Genomic DNA, 25,844 nt, shown 5'->3' with positions numbered 1-25,844 from the left:
AGAAATAATGAAATCAAGTCTAATTTTCAACTCTTTCCCATCACTCAGAACCACTCAAACTCCACAGGGATCCATTTCTTGAAATACGGGAGAAAGATAAGATGGGAAGTTAAACAGGAGCTGAAGTGGAGATTTGGGAGTTTATATTTGGAGAATCAAAATATAATTAGATTTGAAAAATAATTGAAAATTTTTTTTCTCATAGCTCAATTCCTTTAAGCTCCATAAGTATGAGTCAGGATTCTCCAGAGAAACAGAATCAATAGAATATATAGAGATATGTATGAGTGGAGATTTATAATAAAATTGATTTATATGGTTATGGAGGTTGTCTCAGTTATGATGTATCTACCTAAAATGTCTTTGTGCCCATCAACTTGCCATTCTTGACCTGGAAATATGCCTCTACACTAAGTAGGGGTTACTCCCTTGAACTTGGTTGGGGGGGGTGAGTATTGGGGTTATTTTGGAGGCAATTAGGGCATGTTTCAAACACCTCTTTAAGGTTGTCATTCAATGATTCAGTCGTGTCTGACTCTGTGACCCCACGAACTCCAGCATGCCAGGGTTCCCCGCCCTTCACTATCTCCAAGAGTTTGCCCAACTCATGCCCACTGAGTTGATGATGCCATCTAACTATCTCATCCTCTGTTGCCCCCTTCTCCTCCTGGCTTCAATCTTTCCCAGCATCAGGGTCTTTTTCAATGAGTTGACTTTTCCCATGCGTGGCCAAACTATTGAAGCTTCAGCTTCAGCATCAGTTCTTCCAGTGAATATTCAGAATTGATTGCCTTTAGGATTGACTTGTTTGATCTCCTTGCTGTCCAAGAGACTCAAGATTCCTCCAGCACCACAGATTGAAAGCATCAGTTCTTTGGTGCTCAGCCCTCTTTATGGTCCAACTCTCTTTATGATCCACTACTGGGGTGGGTTGTCATTTCCTCCTCCAGGGGATCTTCCCAACTCAGAGATCAAACCCATGTCTCTTGTGTCACCTACATTGGCAGGGGGATTCTTTACCAGTAGCATGACATGGGAATCCCTATGGAAATTGGGAGTAGTCATGGATTTGTTGAACCATTGATAACCACTGATATAATCTTCTGCCTGTAGTGTGTGCTCTGATGAGCTTCTCTGAGGGCTTGGAGTGTCATGACTGATGGGAAGAACTGCTGCCCATGACTATTAATGGATTCCCTGGGTATTCTGGGGTAACTGCATTTCAAAGTGAGTGCAATAAAGTAACTGCATTTCAAAACCTTTTTCCTTTCTTCTGGGGTATATATGAAAGCGTAGGAGTTAGGGTCTAGGGAAGCCAGTAAGAGTGGTGTTTGAAGTCTGATCCCATCCTCTGTTGCCTGTTTAGCTGCCATATCCACTCTGTTAGTTGCTCATTATTTCTGTTTCTCCATTTTGTTGGCCTCTAGTGAATAACTTCCACCTCCTTTGGCAGAAGTATTGCTTCTGAAAGCTGCATAATTTCCTCCCCATTCTTAATCTTTTTATTCCCTGAGGTCAGCAATCCTCTTTCCTTCCTGTTGGCCCCAAGGGTCTGTAGGATTGAATAGGCACATTTATAGTCAGTGTAAATATTGACAACTTTTCCTTTCTCTAGTTCTACTGTTCTGATTAAGGCAATTAATTTGGCATTCTGGGCAGAATAGCCGGAGGGCAAAGTTTTAGCTTCCACCACTTCTGTGATGGAAAGCTACTGCAATATAAACTGCTGTTTCTCTCTTTCACAAAACTACTTTCACCAATGAACCATTTCAATTATGCATTCTCACTATAGATCTTTAGGTCAGGCTGTTGGAGTATATTTGTTTCATAACTTCTTTACACTTATAAATTAATTTTGGACCTGTTTGAGGTAGAAAGTAGACAGGGTTAAGGACATTTTAGAGCCTTAGAGTCACAGATGTGTTGTCTAGAAGCATGACTTGGACCAGGGGATAATTAATCTGCAACCATCCTTTCCTTTAAAAGGCGTTGGAAGTGGTAGTGATACCAAAAATGTGGCTTCTGTGTCCTGATGCCGTTTGAATCACAGAGCTTTGGGTGAAGTAGAAAAGAATAGCTTTAATTGTCCGCCAGGCAAAAGAGGACACATCAGACTCGTGCCTTGAGGTGGCTCAAATAGTTAAGAACCCACTTGCATTGCAGAAGACATGGGTTCAAACAAGAGCATCAAAGATGCTCTGGAAGAGAGCACAGCAAAACACTCTAGTATTCTTGCCTGGAGAATCCCCATGGACAGAGGAGCCTGGAGGACTACAGTCCATGGGATTGCAAAGAGTTGGATATGACTGAGCAACTAAGCACATAGCACAACTGGTGAGGATTTGGTCAGTTCAGTTCAGTTTAGTTGCTCAGTCGTATCCAACTCTGAAACCCCGTGGACTGAAACATGCCAGGCCTCCCAGTCTATCACCAACTCTCAGAGTTTACTCAAACTCATGTCCATCGGGTAGGTGGTGCCATCCAACAACCATCTCATCCTCTGTCATCTCTTACTCTTCATGCCTTCAATCTTTCCCAGCATCAGGGTCTTTTCAAATGAGTCAGCTCTTTGCCTCAGGTAGCCAAATTATTGGAGCTTCAGCATCAGTCCTTCCAATGAATATTCAGGACTGATTTCCTTTAGGATAGACTGGTTGGATCTCCTTGCAGTCCAAGTTACCCTTAAGAGCCCTCTCCAACACCACAGTTCAAATGTATCAATTCTTTGACGCTCAGTTTTATTTATAGTCCAACTCTCACCTCCATACATGACTACTGAAAAAACCATAGCTTTGACTAGATGGACCTTTGTTGGCAAAGTAATCTCTCTGCTTTTTAACACGTTGTCTAGTTTGATCATAGCATTTCTTCCAATGAGCAAGCGTCCTTTAATTTCATGGCTACAGTCACCATCTGCCCTGATATTGGAGCCCCCCAAAAATAAAGTCTGTCACTGTTTCCATTGTTTACCCACCTATTTGCCATGAAGTGATGGGACCAGATGTCATGATCTTAGTATTCTGAATGTTGAGTTTTAAGCCAACTTTTTCACTCTCCTCTTTCACTTTCATCAAGAGGCTCTTTAGTTCTCCTTCACTTTCTACCATAAGTGTGGAGTCATCTGTGTATCTGAGGTTATTGATATTTCTCCTGGTAATCTTGATTCCAGCCTGTGCCTCATCCAGTCTGGCATTTTGCATGATGTACTCTGCATATAAGTAAAATAAGTAAGATGACAATATACAGCCTTGACATATTCCTTTCCAAATTTGGAACCAGTCTATTGTCTCTTATCTGGTTCTAATTATCGCTTCTTGACCTGCATATAGATTTCTCAGGAGGCAGGTATGGTGGTCTGGTATTCCCACCTCTTTAAGAATTTTCCACAAATTGTTGTGATCCACACAGTCAAAGGTTTGGCATAGTCAATAAGGCAGAAGTAGATGTTTTTCTGGAACTCCCCTGTATTTTCTTTTGAATAAAGATGTTTGCATTTTGATCTCTGGTTCCTCTGCATTTTCTAAATCCAGCTTGAACGTCTGGAAATTCATGGTTCACATACTGTTGAAGCTTGGCTTGGAGAATTGTGAGCATTACTTTGCTAGTATATGAGATGAGTGTAATTGTGTGGCAGTTTGAATATTCTTTGGCATTTCCCTTCTTTGGGATTGGAATGAAAACTGACCTTTTCCAGTCCTGTAGCTGCTGCTGAGTTTTCCAAATTTGCTGGAATATTGAAGGAAGCACTTTCAGAGCATCATCTTTTAGAATTTGAAATAGCTCAGCTGGAATTCCACCACCTCTACTACCTTTGTTCATAGTGATGCTTCCTAAGGCCCACTTGATTTCGCATGCCAGGATGTCTCACTCTAGGTGAGTGATCACAGCATTGTGATTATCTGTGTCATGAAGAGGTCATTTTTGTATAGTTCTTCTGTGTGTTCTTGCTACCTTTTCTTAATATTATCTGCTTCTGTTAGGTCCATACCATTTCTGTCCTTTATTGTGCCCATCCTTGCATGAAGTGTTCATTTGGTATCTCCAGTTTTCTGGAAGAGATATCTAGTATTTCCCATTTTATTGCTTTCTTCTATTTCTTTGCATTGACCACTGAGGAAGGTTTTCTTATCTCTCCGTGCTCTCCTTTGGAACTCTGCTTTCAAATGGGTATATCTCTCTTTTTCTCTTTTGCCTTTAGCTTTTCTTAGCTATTTTTAAGACCTCCTCAGACAACCATTTCTCTTTTTTCTTTTCTTTTTCTTGAGATGGTCTTGCTCACTGCCTTCTACACAATGTCACAAACCTCCATCCAAAGTTCTTCAGGCACGAAGTTCTTCAAATTTTGCATGCACATTCTACCCACTGGAGGGAGATTTGGGCTTTTTGTTTGAAACTTTATACCCTCTCTTTGCCAGATGACTTAAGGTGTTAACTATATTATATTCAGAAAACTCTTAGGTGGGGCTGATTATTAGAATGTCATCCTCATATTGAAGTTTAGTTCCCTGTTCTAACTCAAGGTCAGCATGATCTTCAGCTAAAATTTTTCCAAAAATGTTGGCAAAGATTTTAAATCCCTGGGTCAGAACTGTCCTGTACAACTGTTGTGTTCCCTTGCTATCTGATCCTGCCATTCAAATGCAAAAAATGTATTAAGATTCCAGGCCTAAGAGCACACGAGAGAAGGCATCTTTTTAGAGTAGAGAAAAGTCTGTAACTATTGGGCACCACTGGGTGAATCCTTAGTAGCTTTATTTACAGCTCAAGAAAGCTGAGTAAGCTGGTATTTCTTTCTTTCTTTTAATTGGCAAGATAGGAAGGTTGCAAGGAGACTGACAGGGTCTAAGAAGCCCTTGTTTGAGTAAGCTTTCTACAATAGGCTCAATGCCTAGTTAAAAGGGCTGTTGACTGAAGAAAAATGAAGACCCTACAAGTTAAGAGTCATGTTTTATTGCAGACATTCTAATTTTTAGGATTTCAAGTCTTGGAGCCAGCATCTCAGATAGCACTAAGAAAACTGAGGAGTCAAGAGTGGAACTTGGATATCCAGTTTTTGCAACAAAGGACAGGTAGTCAGGATGTCAAAATCTTATTGTGAATTAAAGAAAACAAGATACCTCAAGTTAAGGAACCTAGTGTCTTTCTATGTATGAAGATGCAAGAATCTGGGCTCACTGATTTATTATTCCTTTGATATGAATCTCAGCTATCTGGGGCCAGTATTCTGTGCTTTCTCATCTTTAGCTTCCTCAAGCTATACCACTGTGCGTGGCTGCAGTCTGAGGACTGCTAGATGGCAGGCATTCCTTGTTTCCATCCTGAGTTCCTTAGGACAATCGTTGATGCTGTGACATTCTTTTTTTATTAATATGGAAGGCAGCATTCTTAGTCCACAGGGTATTGCTTTATATTTGGGTGATTGGAGTCAGGTCAAAGCTTGACTGAGGGGATCTCCTGTCTCTGCCTATTGTTCATTTGCCCATACTGAGGGATTCAATCCCTTCAAGGTTAATCAGGCCATTATTTTTCAGAGAGTGGTAGCAATAGGGCAACATAATGGGAGAGCCTTAGGTATATAGATAATAAGGTTTTTGTCTTTGAGATAAATTGTAGATCCCAATTTATATAGTAAGTCTCTTCTTCTTAGCCGAATTCAGCATTCTGGAACATATAAGAAAGAGTGAGATGATATTTTCCCTTTCAAATCACACTCAAGTTGCTCTATAAAGTTGCTCTCCTATGGCTTTCCTTTCACTCCCACTATCTTATATTTAACATTGGTCATTCTGCCTTGTTAGTGCCCCTGTGTCCACTAAAAAGTCAGCCTTTTTATCCCTAATGGTCAGGGTGAGTCTAGGTTCCTTGGGTTATTTCCAGGGCTCTCCTAGGAACCCTGGGTCACTTCAGCATTCTTCTTTGATGTGTGCAACCAGTGAGGATGGGTCAGAACATGACAGTCTGCTTAATTTCCTTCTGAGATATTTGGGACATTTCCCTTTCCAATGACCCTCCTCTGTGCAATGTACACATTGGCTTTAAGACTTTCTCTCCACTGTACAGGTGGTCTTTGAAACCCCAGGCAGATTACCCATATTACTGGGTTCCTTCAGGACAGGTGGCATGAGGGGAGGTCATCCCTGGGAGGTCAACTCACCCTGAATTGCTAAAACCAGAATACTGGCAATTCATTCTGCTCATCTATCTTCCTTTGCATCAGCCTCCAGACACTGGTTGTTGAACATGTGAAATGTTGACTACACCAGCTGGGAAGTGGGCATGGTAGGCACTATCTCCAACATTTGTATATTAAGTAATTTTTTCCTAATATCTGGGAAACTCTGGGAAGTAAAATGATGCTTAAGAATGGCTTGGCCTTCCACTGACTCTGGGTTCACATTTGTATATGCCTGGAGACACTCCCTTAGACACTCAAGGGAGGTCCAGGAATTGTCCTTCCATCTCTGGATGACTTTCTGAAACCTATTTCAATTTGTGAATTTCTTCCCCATTGGCTGAATGTCCTTATGAATCAAATCCCTGAAGTGTGTGAGGTGCTGTCAAAGACTCAGTGGTCCCAGCCAGAAATGATTGTGAGAATGGGCTGAACTCCAAGCTGATATACAGCCTTCACTGAATTATTTTAATTAGTCTTATCAGCTTCCGCCCTTGCAATAATTATAATTAGTGCTTTTTCTTCCCCAGAGAATAAGATGTTTAGGAGGGTTTGAACATCAACCCAGTGGGGAAATAAGTGTGGAATATTCCCTGAACAAAATTAAGGAGTCCCTTGGGTAGGATCTTTCCTCAAACCCTTGGAGCAATCATAGATCTGAGGAAGATAAGGGTATGTACTGTGGTCAGTCCACCCCCTCTATTGGGGACATTCTGAAGGGAGAATAGCTTATTGCTTCCAGGGTCTGGTGTGCTGCTTTGAGTGTGCATTGAACTAGTTTTTGTAGGGAGGCATACAGAGAGACAGAGGTGGGAGAGAACAGGGAGGTACTCATCCATTGGGAAAAGGAAGAAACACCTAACAGGGAGGTGAAGAATCTGAAAACATAGAAGGTATTGGTACTTAGGAGAGATAGCTACTCTTGGCAGAGGAATTCAAGAAGATCCTCAGACTGAGATTTCAATATTGGGACAGCAAGATTTGAACTAGCCTAATGTTTGGACTGCAAGGAAATCCAACCAGTCCATTCTAAAGGAAATCAATCCTGGGTATTCACTGGAAGGACTTATGCTAAAGCTGAAACTCCAATACTTTGGCCACCTCATGCGACGAGTTGACTCACTGGAAAAGAGTCTGATGCTGGGAGGGATTGGGGTTGGGAGGAGACGGGGACAACAGATAATGAGACGGCTGGATGGCATCACCGACTCGATGGACATGAGTTTGGGTGAACTCCGGGAGTTGGTGATGGACAGGGAGGCCTGGTGTGCTGTGGTTCGTGGGGTCGCAGAGAGTCGGACACGACTGAGCAACTGAACTGAACTGAATGTTTCTTACAGGGGCCCTTATTTTGGCAAAGCACCATGAAAAACTGAACATAGGTAATCTCATCCCATACTTTAAAGTCTGGCAATAGAGGTCCAATTGAAAAATAATATTATAAATTTTTCCTCCACACTCCATGAGGGACCCTACAAACCATTTACCTTTGGGAATCCTGAGGGAATAAAATTATCTGAAATACCAAAAGATATGAATTTTCATTTTTTCTTTTTCCAACATGCCTATATGCTATGAGACCTAATAATCACCAAACAGGTATTTAACCATGTATCTATAGATCAAAGGTTGAGTGTTTTGATAATCACCATCATTTCTTTCCTTTCTCTCAAAGGAAGACTTTGGCACAAAAGGACAGAATAGATTATAGTACATCTCTAGGACCCAATAAAAGTAATATTAAAGTCTTATATACCTCCTTTATGATACTTCTAAGCCATAGGAAGAATAGGAAACAAAACTTTCATGAGAACACAATGGTTTCAAAGACAAAGACGGTATCTTATTAAAGGAGTGAGTTTTGTCATTATGAGCTAATGTTTCACGTCTCTTAAAAACTGATATTTGTCCTTACAATGAAAGTTATTATTAGCAGGCTATTATTTTAATACATCAGTGCATGCATGCATACTAAGTCTCTTCAGTCTTGTCCTACTCTTTGTGACCCTATGGACTGTAGCCCTCAAGGCTCTTCTGTTCATGGAATTCTCCAGGCAAGAATACTGGAGTGGATTGCCATGCCCTCCTCCAGGGGATCTTCCCAACCCAGGAATTTAATCTGCAGCTCCTGCAGCTTCTGCATTGCTGGCAAATTCTTTACCATTGATCCACCAGAGAGGCCAATACATCAGTAGTAAAGAATTAGTAGGTCTATAGCCTAGAGAGAGTATTGAAAAGGATGCTTGAATAATAATAATAATAATAATGCATTTCTCTGACTCATGAGATAGCAGGAATTTATCTTTCTTTCCCCATTTCTACTTCCGCCTCACCACAATAACTGTGAAACTCAGGATCAGACATTATAAGTATTGAATGTTTCTTGATTTTGTATAGCCCAAATTTGGGCCATTGCACAGATCCTACAAGGAATTTCCAAAGAGGGTATTTCTTATTAAAGAGAAGGGATTGGAGTTTCAGATCAAGGGCCTTGAAGATATTGTCCAAACTGAAGATAAAAATGTCAGATTAGGACAAAAGAAAATTCTCCTGAGGACTTTCTGTGAGCTCTGAAATCATAGAAAGCCCATGTCAGTCAAAACCTTAACCTTTAACTTCCTACAGTGCAATTCCTTTCTAAAATTTCTCTAACCCCTCAGCAAAGAAATGTTTTTAAGTACAATGAAGCCACATTGACCAAATACTGGATGCTGCTGCTGCTAAGTCACTTCAGTCGTGTCCGACTCTGTGTGACCCCATAGACCGAAGCCCACCAGGCTCCCCCATCCCTGGGATTCTCCAGGCAAGAACACTGGAGTGGGTTGCCATTGCCTTCTCTGTTGATCTCTTCTAGGTCTGTATAAATGTTATGACAACTCTGAAACCAGTGTGAGAGTTTATTCACAGTTTGCCTCTCATTTTATCAAAGCCATTGAACTCAATTTACATGAAGGAATTCTAGAGAGACTCTCCATGGACTTCTGCAAGAAGCTGTTGTTGTTTAGGGGAAGCAGGGCATACTAGAAGGACAGCCCAGGGAATATATCAACAAGAAAGAATGTATGGACAAACTTTCTGGTTGTATCCATATATATGCTAGAAAAAAACATTTCCTCCACCGAGGAGGGAAGAGACTAGCAAACAAATCGGGCTTACTTAAGTTATAAGATTAGGCAGGCTTCCCTGCGATTCAGATGGTCTCCTGCCTGCAATGCAGGAGACCCAGGTTCAATCCCTGGGTCAGGAAGATCCCCTGGAGAAGGGAATGGCAATCCACTCCAGTATTCTTGCCTGGAGAATCCCATGGATAAAGGAGCCTACAGTCTATGGGGTCACAGAGTCGGACATGACTTAGCGACTGACACTTTCACTTTCAGGTTATAAGTGGCCTGAAATTAATTGTTCTATCTATTTTTTTGTGGGCATATGATCACAACTCAGCAATTTAAAAAGGCAGAATATTGATACTAATGCCAAAACACTATTTTTTAAAATTTTAGCATAGGAAAGAAAAATAACTAGACAAGAATAATTAAAAAGACTACTTTTAACAATAATAGGAAGAATATTAAAAATGTAAAGATGTCCAACAATGAAATGCTTACTTGTTTAACTTGATGGTGAACACAAATAAGCAAGAATTCAAGCTCTGGGAAGATGAAAAATGATGACTAAAACATTTAAACAACTAAGCCATTTAAACAAGAAATAAAGGTTTATATTTTAATGTCACACTACATTCAGGTATTTTGCTTCAGTGCTTTTGTAGAGTAAAACATTTATGGCCTTTGTGATAAGATTCTTTATGGCAATGTGTTACAGTATGTGTTTGCTTTATTAACAGCACAGCTCATATCAATGAGGTAATCCTATAAGTCACATCTGTTTTTATCTAACTTTTTGCAAATCCTTTTAAGATGCCATAAGTATGTCTGGATACTTTTGACTATAAAGCTTACTAGTTGTATGCAAATAGTTGCTGAATTGAATATACTTAAAAGTAATATCTCCTGTGGTATTTACAGAATCCTTATCTTTTCTTCATATAGATATGTCAGTTCAACTCAGTTCAGTCTCTCAGTCGTGTCCAACTTTTGCAACCCCGTGAACTGTAGCATGCTAGGCCTCCCTGTCCATCACCAACTGCCAGAGTCTACCAAAAACCATGTCCATTGAGTTGGTGATGCCATCGAACCATCTCATCCTCTGTTGTCCCCTTCTCCTCCTGCTTTCAATCTTTCCCAGCATCAGGGTCTTTTCAAATGAGTCAGCTCCTTGCATCAGGTGGCCAAAGTACTGGAGTTTCAGCTTCAGCATCAGTCCTTCCAATGTATATTCAGGGTTGATTTCCTTTAGGATGCACTGGTTGGCTCTCCTTGCTGCTCAAAGGACTCTTAAGAGTCTTCTCTAACACCACAGTTGAAGCATTCAATTTTCTTTATTGTCCAACTCTCACATTCATACATGACTATTGGAAAAACAGAGCTTTGACTAGATGGACCTTTATCTACAAAGTAATGTCTCTGCTTTTTAATATGCTTTCTAGGTTGGTCATAACTTTTCTTCCAAGGAGCAAGTGTCTTTTAATTTCATGGCTGCAGTCACAATCTGCAGTGATTTTGGAGCCCAGAAAAATAAAATCAGCCACTATTTCCACTGTTTCCCCATCTATTTGCCATGAAGTGATGTGACTGGATGCAATGATCTTAGTTTTCTGAATGTTGAGTTTTAAGTCCACTTTTCCACTCTCCTCTTTCACTTTCATCAAGAAGGTCTTTATGCCCTGTCAATCAAGACACTTTTTTTTATATTCTTACAACTTTGGTTCACAGCAGAAGCCTGGAAATTTACCAGAAAAGTATTTACTTTTACAAATGCAAACTTGTCCAGAGTTGTCAAAAAATTGTCCAACAGTTCACAGGATTAAACTTAGCTATCATATTTTCTAATAAACTGAACACTGACGTATATCCAAGAGCATAAATAGGTAGAAATTCACTTTTAACTACTGTGACCTAGAATTCATAATAGTCTCTGAGACTGTGTTCTTCCTCCATTTTAACCTCTTTTTAAGGACTATTTTTACTATCATCACTTTCCAATTCAGACTTTTTTAAAGCTATGTTTGATAGTTCAGTCAACTGAGTTCTGCTAGACTGATTTATAATCATTCATTTATTCAATATTATTACATGCCTGCAATAAAATAAGCACCGTGCAGCTTAAGCAGGAGACATTGATGAGCAAATGCTGTCCTTTGAAAAAAGACAATTGTAATATGATGTGATCAGTATAGTGGGTCATACATAATAAAAAAACCCAAGGCATTATGAGTTTAATAATTACAGACCCTATCCTAGTCACAAAGGTTGTAGGACTAGATTAAGTAATGTCAACACTGACTCCTAAAAAATAGGATGATTTTCAGGTAAAGGAAAAAGAAGGGTAGGAAAGGCTGTAACCAGCAATATAATGGAAATCTGGTAGAGTTCTTGGTATATTCACCTCTTTCAGGTTTGTTACTAATTCTCCCCTCCCTGTATATGGTCTTTCTCCTAATCCCAATTATAAGCAGTAAGGTGCTATTTATCAGGACTATGGAAAATCCTATTTGTTCTTATTGACCATATTTAAAACAAAGTAGGAAAAACTCTTCATGTTTATATTCAATGTGCATCTCTCTTTTGCCATAATATTACTATTGTATGCAAAAGTGAAATATATGTTTAAATCTAGGGGCTTTTAATGCATGAAGCTGAATGGTTTTGAATATACTTTAGGTGGTTCTTCATTTCTCTTCTATCCCACCCTTGGCAATCACTGATTTTCTCTTACTACCCTGTAGTTTTGGGGGCTTCCCATGTGGCACTGGTGGTAAAGAACCCGCCTCTCAATGCAGGGGACATAAGAGGTATGGGTTCAGTCCCTGGGTTAGGAAATCCCTTAGAGAAGGGATAGGTTACCCACTCCAGTATTCTTGCTTAGAGAATCTGCATGGACAGAGGAGCCTGGTGAACTATAGTTCATGAGGTCACAAAGAATTGGACACAACTGAAGCAACTTAACACACACTAGGTGGTTCTTTAAAGATGAATGGGACTTTCAGTCATTTGTTTACATTAGTTTAAAGGTTATAGAAAGTAAATGAGCCTTCAATGTGGTCTCTAGGTCACATAATCACGTAGTTTTGCAGTCTCTCTTCTGATTGATAGCACAGGAGCAAATTACTTCAGATACTGCTGGCCTTCCCTCCAAAATACTCTTAAAAATAGGTGTTCAAGTCTGTTGCATTCTATCAAATGTTTAAACAACAATTAACATGAATTTTGTATTAGGTTTTGTGGTGAAATAAAAGTTACTTATTTCACAGTGTGCCCACGTTGTCCATGGAGAGAGGTTGAGACTGCGGAGCTCTGGCCCTAGACACCAGGGCATCAGGATGGCAAGGATTTCAGCTTCCTTAGTCTGGGTCAGGGTCCTAGCTGTGAGCAAGAGGAAGTGGCAGCCACCCCCATCCCTGGGCCACCCTCACCCTGATACCTTCAGAAGTAAAGAAGATAAAACAACTTCTTAAAGATAAGCCTGAACATTTTGGTGTCTGAACCAGGGTTGTAATGGCCTTTCTTACACTTTAGAATATACGAAGATACAAGGAGACTCTGATGAAGTTATTCAAGATGGTGTCAGAGTGTTCGCTGAGAAGAAAGCACAGCTAACAAACAGAAATGGACTATGTTGAAGACAAATTATCCAGTGAGTTTGTGTTCAGTAACCCAAACATCAAAAGACCTTGTTGCTTTGGAGAAAGCTTTAACATTTGACACCTCAGAACTACTTGGGCTGTAGGCCCCAGGAGAGCTGTGGAAGCTCTAAGGCTTATTGAAGAAATCATGTGGCTGTCATGTGGTTAAGGTGTGTAATGTATGTCTGCCTTACAAGGAAAATAAAGTGATGCATCTGAGAATGAAGGCAATATGTTAGATTCCAGAAGAATTGACGCTTTTGTTCTTTATATGGGACAGAAAATGAGAATCCATCAGTGTTTTTGGATAATCTTTCTGATCTGTAAAGAAAAAGCTAAATTTTCCTTCCTGCATCCTTTCTGTTAGAACTAGTTCCATGGAAATTGCCTTCCTGGGAGGATTTCAGAAAACATATTATTAACAGTTGTGCATTGGTGGATCTTTTGAAAGAGTTGAAGGTACATCTCCCAACAAGATTAATGACTTTTGAAACTCAGAGGCAGGAAGTCTTGATTCCTGGTGTCGTGCGATGGTGCACTGTTTTTCTCCCCAGACTTGGCATAGTGTTCCTACAATTTTTATCCAAAATTTCAGTGTCAGATGCCTGATTTACTTATTACTCTGCAGCAATCCAGCCATTCGATTAAATATTGGACAAAGATTTCTTGAACTCTAGTGCCCAATAATTCCGAAAGATGAGATCAGAAGGTAAATACTTCACTCACCTGTTTTTAAGTCCATTTCTTTTGCCACCCTAAGTGTCTGCCCACAGATGAGATGTCGAGCTGACTTATATCCTTTCTTTTGGAGTCTCTTAAAGGACTTCCCTGGTGGTCCAGTAGGTAAGATTGGATGCTACCACTGCAAGGGTCATGGGTTCAATCCCTGGTCAGGGAAATAAGATCCCAACAAGCTACATGTCAAGGCCTTTTAAAAAAAAAAAAAGGCAGGATGTTCTCTTAAAAGCCATCTAACCCACTCCCTCAATCTTTACCTGGGGAATAAAACCCCAGGGATACTGAAGGGTTTTTGTTCTGCCAACCACTGCAGGCTGGGCAGGGGCAGAGTGAGGACCACCCACACCTCTTCTCTTATAGGTGCCACAACAGTTCTGTGCTCTGAGGTGGTCAGTGGAGGTAAATGGGTGATCTAGCTTCTTTATCTGGTCAGCATTTTGATTAGATTTCCTTGTAATTTGGAGAGGATATTTAGCTTTATTTTATTTTGGGTGAGAAGAATCTTATTTTAAAACCCAATTATGTGAATTACCACCTTGTTTCACTAGGACTTAGAAGAGTAGTTTATACTAGCAGGGAAGAGGCCACCGTAGCAACCCAGAATTGTTCTTTCAGAACGTGATAGTAATTGTGAAGCAGAACTTGGAGACCTTGTCTTGTAATTCCCAGTGTGTGTACACTTTCTGGATCCTAAGTGCAACTGCTAAAATTTTAAGGCTAATATATTTAACCTAACATTTTTATCGAGAAAATGGCTTAAAGAAAGCCACCCTTTCTTAAACTGTGTTCCTTTTGTTCTTTAGTTATCAATTTTCCTGGATTTGACTTATTAAATATTCTATGAGATGACACATTTGCTTCTTTTGAAAGCCGGTTCTTATTAATTAAAGTAGATGAGTTCCTTTATGTTTGTCATATTTACTAAGATACCTGGCACAAATGCACCAAAACCTGGAGCAGTGGCTTTATGTAAATGCTCATGAATGTGTATTGTTACTATAATTGCCAACCCACTTAAAATTTATACATTATTGTATACATAGAGAGATTGAGTTGCCAATAAAAAAAAAGTAGCCTCTTTGTGATCATAAAAAAAAAAACAACAACAAAGCAGTAACTTATTTCATATGCCTTCTAATATGACCACAAAACTTAAGTAATTTTATATGGATAAACAATCATTAAAAAATGATTTTTTATAATTTTCTATTAGAAAATTTATATATGTATAGAATACATAAAGTGACCATATACAACATATATAGTGTATCAATATAAGAAAGCCTTTACTTCAGGATTTATAAATATGATATTGAAAGTTCACTCAGAACATACTTGTTGGAATATTAGAATTTTGACATTTATAATATGTGACATAAAATTTAAATCTACAGTTATTAGTTATAAAATGTGAAAAGCCTCTGCATATTTTCTTATTAGTACATAATTTAAGTAATTATAAATATAGTCTAAAGGAAACGTTCTCTAAACAAAGAAGAATAAAATTGATTTTCATAAAATAAGTAATACTGGAGAAAATTCCTATTTAGTTCAATATAAATGATAAGAGTAATTGTATTTAGACAATTTAACTTTAATACTAAAATTTGCAAATTACAGATATTACATTTAAAATATTTTATACTTTACAATAAAGTTATAGCCAATATTATGATATTGATGCAATTTTATGAGCAGAACATTTTCTGTTTTAAAGAAATTGTCAGTTTAAGAATATAGAAAGGGGTTCCCTGGTGGCTCAGATGGTGAAGAATCCACCTGCAATTTGGGAGACCTGGGTTCGATCCTTGGGTTGGGAAGATCCCCTGGAGCAGGGCACAGCAAACTACTCCAGTGTTCTTGCCTGGAGAATTCCATAAACAGAAGAGCCTGGCAGGCTACAGTCCATGGAGTCGCAAAGAATAGGACACGACTGACAGACTTTCACACGCTGTTTATCTAAAAATTGGCACAACAACAATAAATCATCTTATATATTGTTTTTGTGTGATAGCATCAGTTCAGTTCAGTTCAGTTCATTCGCTCAGTCGTGTCCGATTCTCTGTGACCCCATGAATCACAGCATGCCAGGCCTCCCTGACTATCACCAACTCCCGAAGTTCACTCAAACTCATGTCCATCGAGTCGGTGATGCCATCCAGCCATCTCAATCTCGGTCGTCCCCTTCTCGTCCCGCCCCCAACTTTTCCCAGCATCAGAGTCTTTTCCACTGAGTCAACTCGTCGCATGAGGTGGCCAAAGTATTGAAGTTTCAGCTTTAGCATCAGTCTTTCCAATGAACACCCAGGATTGATCTCCTTTAGAATGGACTGGTTGGATCTCCTTGCGGAACAAGGGACTCTCAAGAGTCTTCGCCAACACCACAGTTCAAAAGCATCAATTCTTCGGCGATCAGCTTTCTTCACAGTCCAACTCTCACATCTATGCATGACCACAGGAAAAACCATAGCCTTGACTAGACGGACCTTTGTTGGCAAAGTAATGTCTCTGCTTTTTAATATACTATCAAGGTTGGTCATAACTTTCCTTCCAAGGAGTAAGCGTCTTTTAATTTCATGGCTGCAATCAGCATCTGCAGTGATTTTGGAGCCCAAAAAAATAAAGTCTGACACTGTTTCCACTATTTTTCCATCTATTTCCCATGAAGTGATGGGACCAGATGCCATGATCTTCGTTTTCTGAATGTTGAGCTTCAAGCCAACCTTTTCACTCTCCTCTTTCATTTTCATCAAGAGGCTTTCGAGTTCCTCTTCACTTTCTGCCATAAGGGTAGTGTCATCTGCATATCTGAGGTTTTTGATATTTCTCCCAGCAATCTTGATTCCAGCTTGTGTTTCTTCTATCCCAGCGTTTCTCATGATGTACTCTGTATATAAGTTAAATAAGCAAGGTGACAATATACAGCCTTGACGTACTCCTTTTCCTATTTGGAACCAGTCTGTTCCATGTCCAGTTCTGACTGTTGCTTCCTGACCTACATACAGGTTTCTCAAGAGGCAGGTCAGGTGGTCTGGGATTCCCATCTCTTTCAGAATGTTCCACAATTTATTGTGATCCACACAGTCAAAGGCCTTGGCATAGTCAATGAAGCAGAAATAGATATTTTTCTGGAACTCTCTTGCTTTCTTCATGATCCAGCGGATGTTGGCAATTTGATCACTGGTGCCTCTGCCTTTTCTAAAACCTGCTTGAACATCTGGGAGTTCACGGTTCACATATTGCTGAAGCCTGGCTTGGAGAATTTTGAGCATGACTTTACTAGCGTGTGAGATGAGTGCAATTGTGTGGTAGTTTGAGCATTCTTTGGCATTGCCTTTCTTTGGGATTGGAATGAAGACTGACCTTTTCCAGTCCTGTTGCCACTACTGAGTTTTCCAAATGTGCTGGCATATTGAGTGCACCACTTTCACAGCATCATCTTTCAAGATTTGAAATAGCTCAACTGGAATTCCATCACCTCCACTAGCTTTGTTCGTAGTGATGCTTTCTAAGGCCCACTTGACTTCACATTCCAAGATGTCTGGCTCTAGGTCAGTGATCACGTTATCGTGACTGTCCTGGTCGTGAAGATCTTTTTTGTACAGTTCTTCTGTGTATTCTTGCCACCTCTTCTTAATATCTTCTGCTTCTGTTAGGTCCATACCATTTCTGTCCTTTATCAAGCCCATCTTTGCATGAAATGTTCCCTTGGAATCTCTAATTTTCTTGAAGAGGTCTCTTGTTTTTCCTATTCTGTTGTTTACCTCTATTTCTTTGTATTGATCCCTGAGGAAGGCTTTCTTATCTCTCCTTGCTATTCTTTGGAACTCTGCATTCAGATGCTTATATCTTTCCTTTTCTCCTTTGCTTTCGGTTCTCTTCTTTTCACAGCTATTTGTAAGGCCTCCTCAGACAGCCATTTTGCTTTTTTGCATTTCTTTTCCATGAGCATGGTCTTGGTTCCTGTCTCCTGTACAATGTCATGAACCTTTGTCCAGAGTTCATCAGGCACTCTATCTATCAAATCTAGTCTCTTAAATTTATTTCTCACTTCCACTGTATAAGCATAAGGGATTTGATTTAGGTCATATCTGAATGGTCTAGTGGTTTTCCCTACTTTCTTCAATTTAAGTCTGAATTTGGCAATAAGGACTTCATGATCTGAGCCACAGTCAGCTCCTGGTCTTGCTTTTGCTAACTGTATCCAGCTTCTCCATCTTTGGTTGCAAAGAATATAATCAATCTGATTTCGTTATTGACCATCTGGTGATGTCCATGTGTAGAGTCTTCTCTTGTATTGTAGGAAGAGGGTGTTTCCTATGACCAGTGCGTTCTCTTGAGAAAACTCTATTAGCCTTTGCCCTGCTTCATTCCGTACTCCAAGACCAAATTTGCCCGTTACTCAATGTGTTTCTTGACTTCCTACTTTTGCATTCCAGTCCCCTATAATGAAAAGGACATCTTTTTTTGGTGTTAGTTCTAAAAGGTCTTGTGGGTCTTCATAGAACCGTTCAACTTTGGCTTCTTCAGCGTTACTGGTTGGGGCATAGGCCTGGATTACTGTAATATTGAATGGTTATAGTATATAAAAGCAAAAAATACTAAAAGCAATTTAAAAAAAAATACTGAGTAGTCTAACCTGTACTATGATAGGTACATTGCCCCAATCTATCAAAGATTGCTCTCAATTATTTTAAATATCAAATTCAAATGTTGTAATTTGATATTAATAAAACATAGCTCTTATTAGATAAATTTACTTATTCAACTCCAGGCTCATCCCAGCTCTCATTTTCACCTACTGACTAAAATCTAAATTAATACTATCCTTAAAGATACATACTCCAGGTTGAAGAACTCTACTTATATTCAGCCCCAAGAAAGTTTCCTAATGGTCTGAACTGTGAAGATTAGGATACATATTTCAAAATCTGGGCACTCACAAAAAAAAAAAAAAAAAAAAAATTGAGCACCTGCTTTTAAATAAATCCAATATATATTCAGTGAAGATTTTATCCTGCTATGAACAAAGTCATTGTAATTTGTTGTGTGGTTAGAGATGTAAGATTTAGCCAAAAAAGAAAAAAAAAAGAAAACTGAACATGTTCAGATGTTCAGTTAAAATTCACTTTCATAAACAAGTGAATATGTTTTAGCATAAGTATGTCCCCTATAATATTTGAGATATATCTATAATTTTTAGAAATTATTCATTGTTTATTTAAAATTTAAATTAAACTGAACCTCCTGAATTTTTTCTGATAATCTTATGTGAGATGTTATGTTTAACCATGTCATTATGCTGCTGCATGTTCCAATGTCTGTCCTTTCTCCCTACTGTCTTTTTTTCTGTTCATCCTGCTCAGAGTCCCTACCTGTAGACCCTAACTACAGGCTACCTCTGGCCAGTTTGTTTATTATGATTACCCAGTGTCAACTCTTCTTTTGACAAACTTAATATTTTCCTAAGCCTAAGTGTGTGGCTTAAATTGGTTGACTAACCATTTAAGGTGCCTTATCTGATTTAATAATTAATCTCAGAACTAGCTCATATTCTGCTGAATAATCTTTTCTAAGCACATTTGATACATATGGTATTCCTGTGATCACCCTTCTCTCTTTCTGCCTTCTAAGGAGCTAGACGTGTCATTGACTCAGAATGACATTTCTAGCATGACAGTCTCTAGTTATTAAAGTACAATATTGAGTTGTTACAGTGATGAGACATTACAAGACAAAAAAAAAGAATTTTAAAATTAACCCAATTCCTAGAATGAAGTATAAAGATAAGTTCCTGATATTGGTCTCAACAATGATGTCTTGGATTTAAACAAGTGAGAGTACATCAAACTAAAAAGCTCTGTGCAGAAAGGAAGCCAACAACAAAATGAAAAAGCAGAGGGAAAGAAATATTTACAAATCATCCATCTGATAAGCAGTTAATATGTAAAATATATAAAAAACTCGATAGCAAAAAAACCCAAATACTTATATTTTTAAAATAAGCAGAGAGAGTGAGTAGATATTTTGCCAAAAAAGACACACAAATGGCTAACAGGAACAACGAAAAATTCTTGATGTCACTGACCATCAGGGAAATGCAAATCAAAAACACAGTGAGATACAACCTCACACCTGTTAGAATGACTATCATCAAAAAGATAAGAATAGCATGTATTCAGTTCAGTTCAGTTCAGTTCAGTGGCTCAGTCGTGTACGACTCTCTGCGACCCCATGAATCACAGCACTCCAGGCCTCCCTGTCCATCACCAACTCCTGGAGTTCACTCAAACTCATGTCCATCGAGTCGGTGATGCCATCCAGCAATCTCATTCTCGGTCGTCCCCTTCTCCTCCCGCCCCCAACTTTTCCCAGCATCAGAGTCTTTTCCAGTGAGTCAACTCGTCGCATGAGGTGGCCAAAGTATTGGAGTTTCAGCTTTAGCATCAGTCCTTCCAATGAACACCCAGGATTGATCTCCTTTAGAATGGACTGGTTGGATCTCCTTGCAGTCCAAGGGACTCTCAAGAGTCTTCTCCAGCACCACAGTTCAAAAGCATCAATTCTTCGGCGATCAACTTTCTTCACAGTCCAACTCTCACATCCATACATGACCATCGGAAAAACCATAGCTTTGACTAGACAGACCTGGCAAAGTAATGTCTCTGCTTTTTAATATGCTATCTAGGTTGGTCATAACTTTCCTTCCCAGGAGTAAGCATCTTTTAATTTGCTGGCTGCAATCAGCATCTGCAGTGATTTTGGCGTGTTAACTAGGGTTTGGAGGGTGGGTGAAATGGAGAGATTTTGGTCAAAGTTGCAGACTTGCAGTTATAAGAGGAATAAGTCCTGAGAATCTAATGTATGGCATAGTGATTATAGTTAATAATACTGTATCACAAACTTGAAAGATGCTAAGAGAATAGATTGTAAATGTTCTCACCATAAAAAATAAACAGTAATTATGTGATGTGAGGTACATTTTAGCTAATGTATCATGGTAATAATTTTGAAAAGAATGTTATCAATACTTCGTAATTTAAACTTACACAACATTATATTTCAACTATATCTCACTAAAGTTGGAAAATAACTCATATTTATTATTTGGTAGTATTGTTCTTCTGTATCCCCTCTGAAGTTAGATATAGCCATGTGACTTTTTTTCCCAAGTGAAAGGTTAACAGAAGTGTCAATTCTGGACTGTAGCTTTAAGAGTCAGAACAAGACTTACCATCTTTCTTCCTACTGCTGAGATGGTTTTGGAAGTATGTTTTAAAATATATCTGAGTTCAGATTAGCAGAACGTCTTTGGTGACCCATTTATTTCTTACATAGCCCTAGTGGGAAATAAACATATTTTAAGAATTTAGAGTCATTAATATGTGAAATAAACCTACCAATGTGGATGCATATAGCCACTACAGATAATCTGTATCATAAAATTAGACAGGCTTATTTGCCTGAGAGGAACTATAACTAGTGAGTCATTGTGAATCCTATAATATGAAGCAATGAATCAAAAATTAGTCATTCATTTAAATTTAAATGGGAATTAAAAGACAATTTATTAATTTTAGCTAAAAACAAAAAGATATTTTATATTCCAGATTTCATACTTTCTAAACTAATGGTGCAAATATCAAGACCAGATTTTTTCATTCCATACAGCTCTAAAAGGATGTAACTAATTTTGGAAGCATCATTCAATTTACTATCCAGTGCACACTTATTATATTATCTATTCAGTTCAGTTCCAGTTCAGTCGCTCAGTCGTGTCAGACTCTTTCAAACCCATGAATCACAGCAAACCAGGCCTCCCTGTCCATCACCAACTCCCGGAGTTCACTCAAACTCATGTCCACAGAGTCGGTGATGCCATCCAGCCATCTCATTCTCTGTTGTCCCCTTCTCCTCCTGCCCCCAACCTTTCCCAGCATCAGAGTCTTTTCCAGTGAGTCAACTCGTTGCATGAGGTGGCCAAAGTATTGGAGTTTCAGCTTTAGCATCAGTCCTTCCAATGAACATTCAGGACTGATCTCCTTTAGAATGGACTGGTTGGATCTCCTTGCAGTCCAAGGGACTCTCAAGAGTCTTCTCCAGCACCACGGTTCAAAAGCATCAATTCTTTGGTGATCAGCTTTCTTCACAGTCCAGTTCTCACATCCATACATGACCACTAGAAAAACCATAGCCTTGACTAGACGGACCTTTGTTGACAAAGTAATAACCAACTATAAATAAGTTTCTGATTAATTATATACATATATTAATTTAAATTTAATAATCTACACCATTATTTAATTATATTTTATTGAATTTGAGCACTATATTTTACTTATTCTAAAAGTAATGTTATGTTCTAATATACCATGTTTGTTATTAATACATTGTTAATGCATTTATTCATTGATTTTAAGAAAAATAATAGCAGTGTTATCTAATATTCAAACTATCACAATCTACATTGTATCTGACCAATAGGCTATTTTTGAAACATTCTAAATTTTTTGACTTGTTAATGGTTAGTAAAAAACTAATTAGAGGAAAACATCACCTGTTAAGTATATAGAATATTTTTGAACAACTAGAATGAGAGTATGGTATGAGAAACACATTCAAACCCTTTGCTGGGCTTACAGATATAACTCAGTTTTCCTATACTGGGGTCTTGTACTTTCATTGTCATATTTTGATGAATATATACCTGCCAAGGTTTGCACTTCTAGTTTGTCTTCTACTTCATGTTATTTTTTCTTAGGTTTTAGAGAATTTCACTTAGTTTTATAGTATGATACAGTCTCTAATGTCCTGTTAGTATTTCTTATAGTTTCTTGGGATTCCTACTCACTTTGAATATTTGAAGTAAGGATGTGAATAGTCAGAAGTGCATCAGTACAGTTCAGTCACTTAGACACATCTGACTGTGACCCCATGGGTTGCCGCATGCCAGGCTTCCCTATTCAATACCAACTCCCAGAGCCACCTCAAACTCATGTCCATTGAGTTGGTGATGCCATCCAACCATCCCATCTTCTGTCGTCTCCTTCTCCTTCTGCCTTCAATCTTTCCCAGCATCAGGGTCTTTTCTAATGAATCAGTTCTTCACATCAGGTGGCCAAAGAATTGGAGTTTCATCTTCAGCATCAGTCCTTCCAATGAATATTCAGGACCGATTTCCTTTAGGATTGACTGGCTTGATCTCCCTGCAGTCCAACGGACTCTCAAGAGTCTTCTCCAACACCACAGTTCAAAAGCATCAATTCTTTGGTGCTCAGCTTTCTTTATGATCCAACTCTCACATCCATACATGACTATTGAAAAACCATAGCTTTGACTAGACAGATCTTTGTTGGAAAAATAATGTCTCTGGTGTTTACTATGCTGTCTAGGTTGGTCATAGCTTTTCTTCCAAGGAGCAAGTGTCTTTTAATTTCATGGCTGTAGTCACCATCTTCAGTGATTTTGGAGCCCACCCCCCTCCACCAATTAAAGTCTGTCACTGTCTCCATTGTTTCCCCATCTATTTGCCATGAAGTGATGGGACTGGATGCCATAATTTTAGCTTTTGGAATTTTGAGTTTAAGCCAGCTTTTTCATTCTCCTCTTTCACTTTCATGAAGAGGTTCTTTAATTTTTCTTTGTTTTTTGACATAACGGTGGAGTTATCTGCATATCTGAGGTTATCGATATTTCTCCCAGCAATCTTGATTCTAGCTAGTGCTTCATCCAGCCTGGCATTTCACATGGTGTACTCTGCGTATAAGTTAAATAAACAGGATGACAATAAACAGTCTTGACATACTGCTTTCCCAGTTTGGAATCAGTTGATTGTTTCATGTCCAGTTGTAACTGTTCCTTATTGACCTTCATACAGATTTCTCAGAAGGCAGGTAAGGTGGTCTGGTATTTCCATCTCTTAAGGATTTTTCAGTTTGTTGTAATCACACAGTCAAAGACTTTGGCATAGTCAATAGAGCAGAAGTAAATGTTTTCCTGGAACTCTCTTGCTTTTTCTATGATCCAATGGATGTTGGCAATTTGATCTCTGGTTCCTCTGCCTTTTCTAAATCCAGCTTGAATTTGAATCAGAAATGCATAATATCCTTATACACATACTTGAATCAGAAGTGCATAATATCCTCACATACACAGGTTTGTTTATGCAGGTTTTAAAAAGTGATACGTGTCTAATTTGACATGTCGTAATCCTGACTTTCATCCAAATGAACAATCACTAAGAAATCATGCAGTTTTTATATTAAATCACTATCTGTCATCTCTCAAGATTAACTGGATGCACATAATATTTTAACGTATCAAGTTTTCACATGTGAAATTACAAAGATAAATTACATATATAAATAAATAGTGAAAATGACATAAAATTGTGATAGTTTGATTACAAAACTTTCAGTAGTTTATATATATATATACACACACACCATTGTTTCCTAGCCCAACTCACCTTGTCCTTCTGACAACTAAACAATTCCTGAGTTGATCATGTAAAGGACTGATTAGTTTAATCAATAATCTTGATTTAGGTCACTTTTCAGACTCCATATTCCAGCCTTCCAGCCCCCTCACTTATTCTCCAGTGGACTCAGTATTTATCACCATTTCCAAGACAATCCAACCCTTCTTACAACTTTTCTCAATGCATACTTTTCTCTCTTCTCCACCTGACAAGTTCCTACTTCAGAACATTAGTTTTGCTGTTTTAAGGAGTAATAAAAAGAAGAAGAAAAGAGGACAATTTCAAACTAGCTTAAATACTACTGGAAATTTATTAATTCATAACAGAGTGTTAGGTTTTAAAGTGTCAGTTGCTTGGTCAAGTCTGACTCTTTGCAACCCTATGGACTGTAGCCCACCAGGTTCCTCTGTCCATAGGATTCTACAGACAAGGATACTGGAGTGGGTTGCCATTCCCTTTTCCAGGAGATCTTCCCAACCTAGGGGTCAAACCCAGGTCTTTTGTGTTGCAGGCAGATTCTTTACTGTCTGAGCCACCAGAGAAACCCTAGTTAAGTTTTACGGCTGAGTTAATTTATGAGCTCTTGCTGACATTAAAAATTGAGTTTTTAACTTTTTTGTCCCCTTGAACAGGAGATGAAGCTATCAGCATTATTCAAAAATCATCTGGAAATCACTCTTGCTTTCTAAAATTTATCTTTTTGTTATTTATCCAGTGTCTCACGAACATCTCATTTTCAACATCACCATTTCACATAATAATAATTTTAATAATAGATACTCTAGAATAACATTAATAATAATGGAAAGATATATTAATTAGATGGAGGTCTAACAATTTAGAAAACTTTTGACTCTTCCAATGTCTCCTTTTCTTCTAAGCCCTATGTGAATGAATAGCTGTGAATGAATAATTAAACATTTAAATAACATATTTTTCTTCTGTTCTTTTTAATGCCCTGAGAAATTGTTTTAGATTGTCCAGGTGAATTCTCAAACCTCAAGTAATCCCACTGATAGTTTTAAGTTCTGTTGCTTGTGAAGTAAAATGTTTTGGCAGATATAGCATTTGTTTAATATACCAGAATGAGGCAAGGTCTCTGGATATTTTAGGATCAGAAACTCCTATCTTCATATTATTTACTTGCATAGCCATAATGATGGAAACAGATTGGAAGAGTTATAATGGAAATGTTGTACTATTTTAACTTTTTAAAAATATCTCTCTGAATCTATTTTGGTATAGGATGTTGCCTACTTCAAATGATATGGGTAACAGCATTTCCTCATATAACCCTAAGGTTTGTCTGACCAGCAGTTCCTTTCATGTGTGAAGCTAGCTCAGAAACCCCAAGAACCATCCATAATAAAAAAGGAACTATATGAGACATGGGTACTAGGCTTCCCAGGTGGTGCAGGGGTAAAGAATCCACCTGCAATGCAAGAGACAAGGGAGATGCAGGTTCGATCCTTGGATCAGGAAGATCCCCTGGAGTAGGAAATGGCAACACATTCCAGTATTCTTGGCTGGAAATTCTATGGAAAGAGGGGCCTAACAGCTACAGTCCATGGGGTCGCAAAGACTCAGATATGACTTAGCGACTCAGCAACAATCAAGGACATGTGTACTGCAGTCAAATCACTTGCCAGAGAAAGGAGTTTGAATTTCATCCTAAATACAATAGGAAATCCTCAGGGCTTTTAATCAGGAAA

General features: G+C 38.5%; 1 pseudogene; it reads left to right on the top strand.

Annotated features, from left to right (window-relative positions):
* The first annotated feature begins 12,547 nt into the window (after window positions 1-12,547).
* On the top strand, window positions 12,548-12,993 carry LOC148775993 (iron-sulfur cluster assembly 1 homolog, mitochondrial pseudogene; annotated as a pseudogene).
* The last annotated feature ends 12,851 nt before the right edge of the window (window positions 12,994-25,844 follow it).

This window comes from Moschus berezovskii, chromosome 12 (assembly GCF_049115385.1).
Source record: "Moschus berezovskii isolate FMDL1 chromosome 12, NW_MosBer_1.0, whole genome shotgun sequence".
Lineage (NCBI taxonomy): Eukaryota > Metazoa > Chordata > Mammalia > Artiodactyla > Moschidae > Moschus > Moschus berezovskii.
This window is presented reverse-complemented; position numbering and strand designations above follow the sequence as displayed.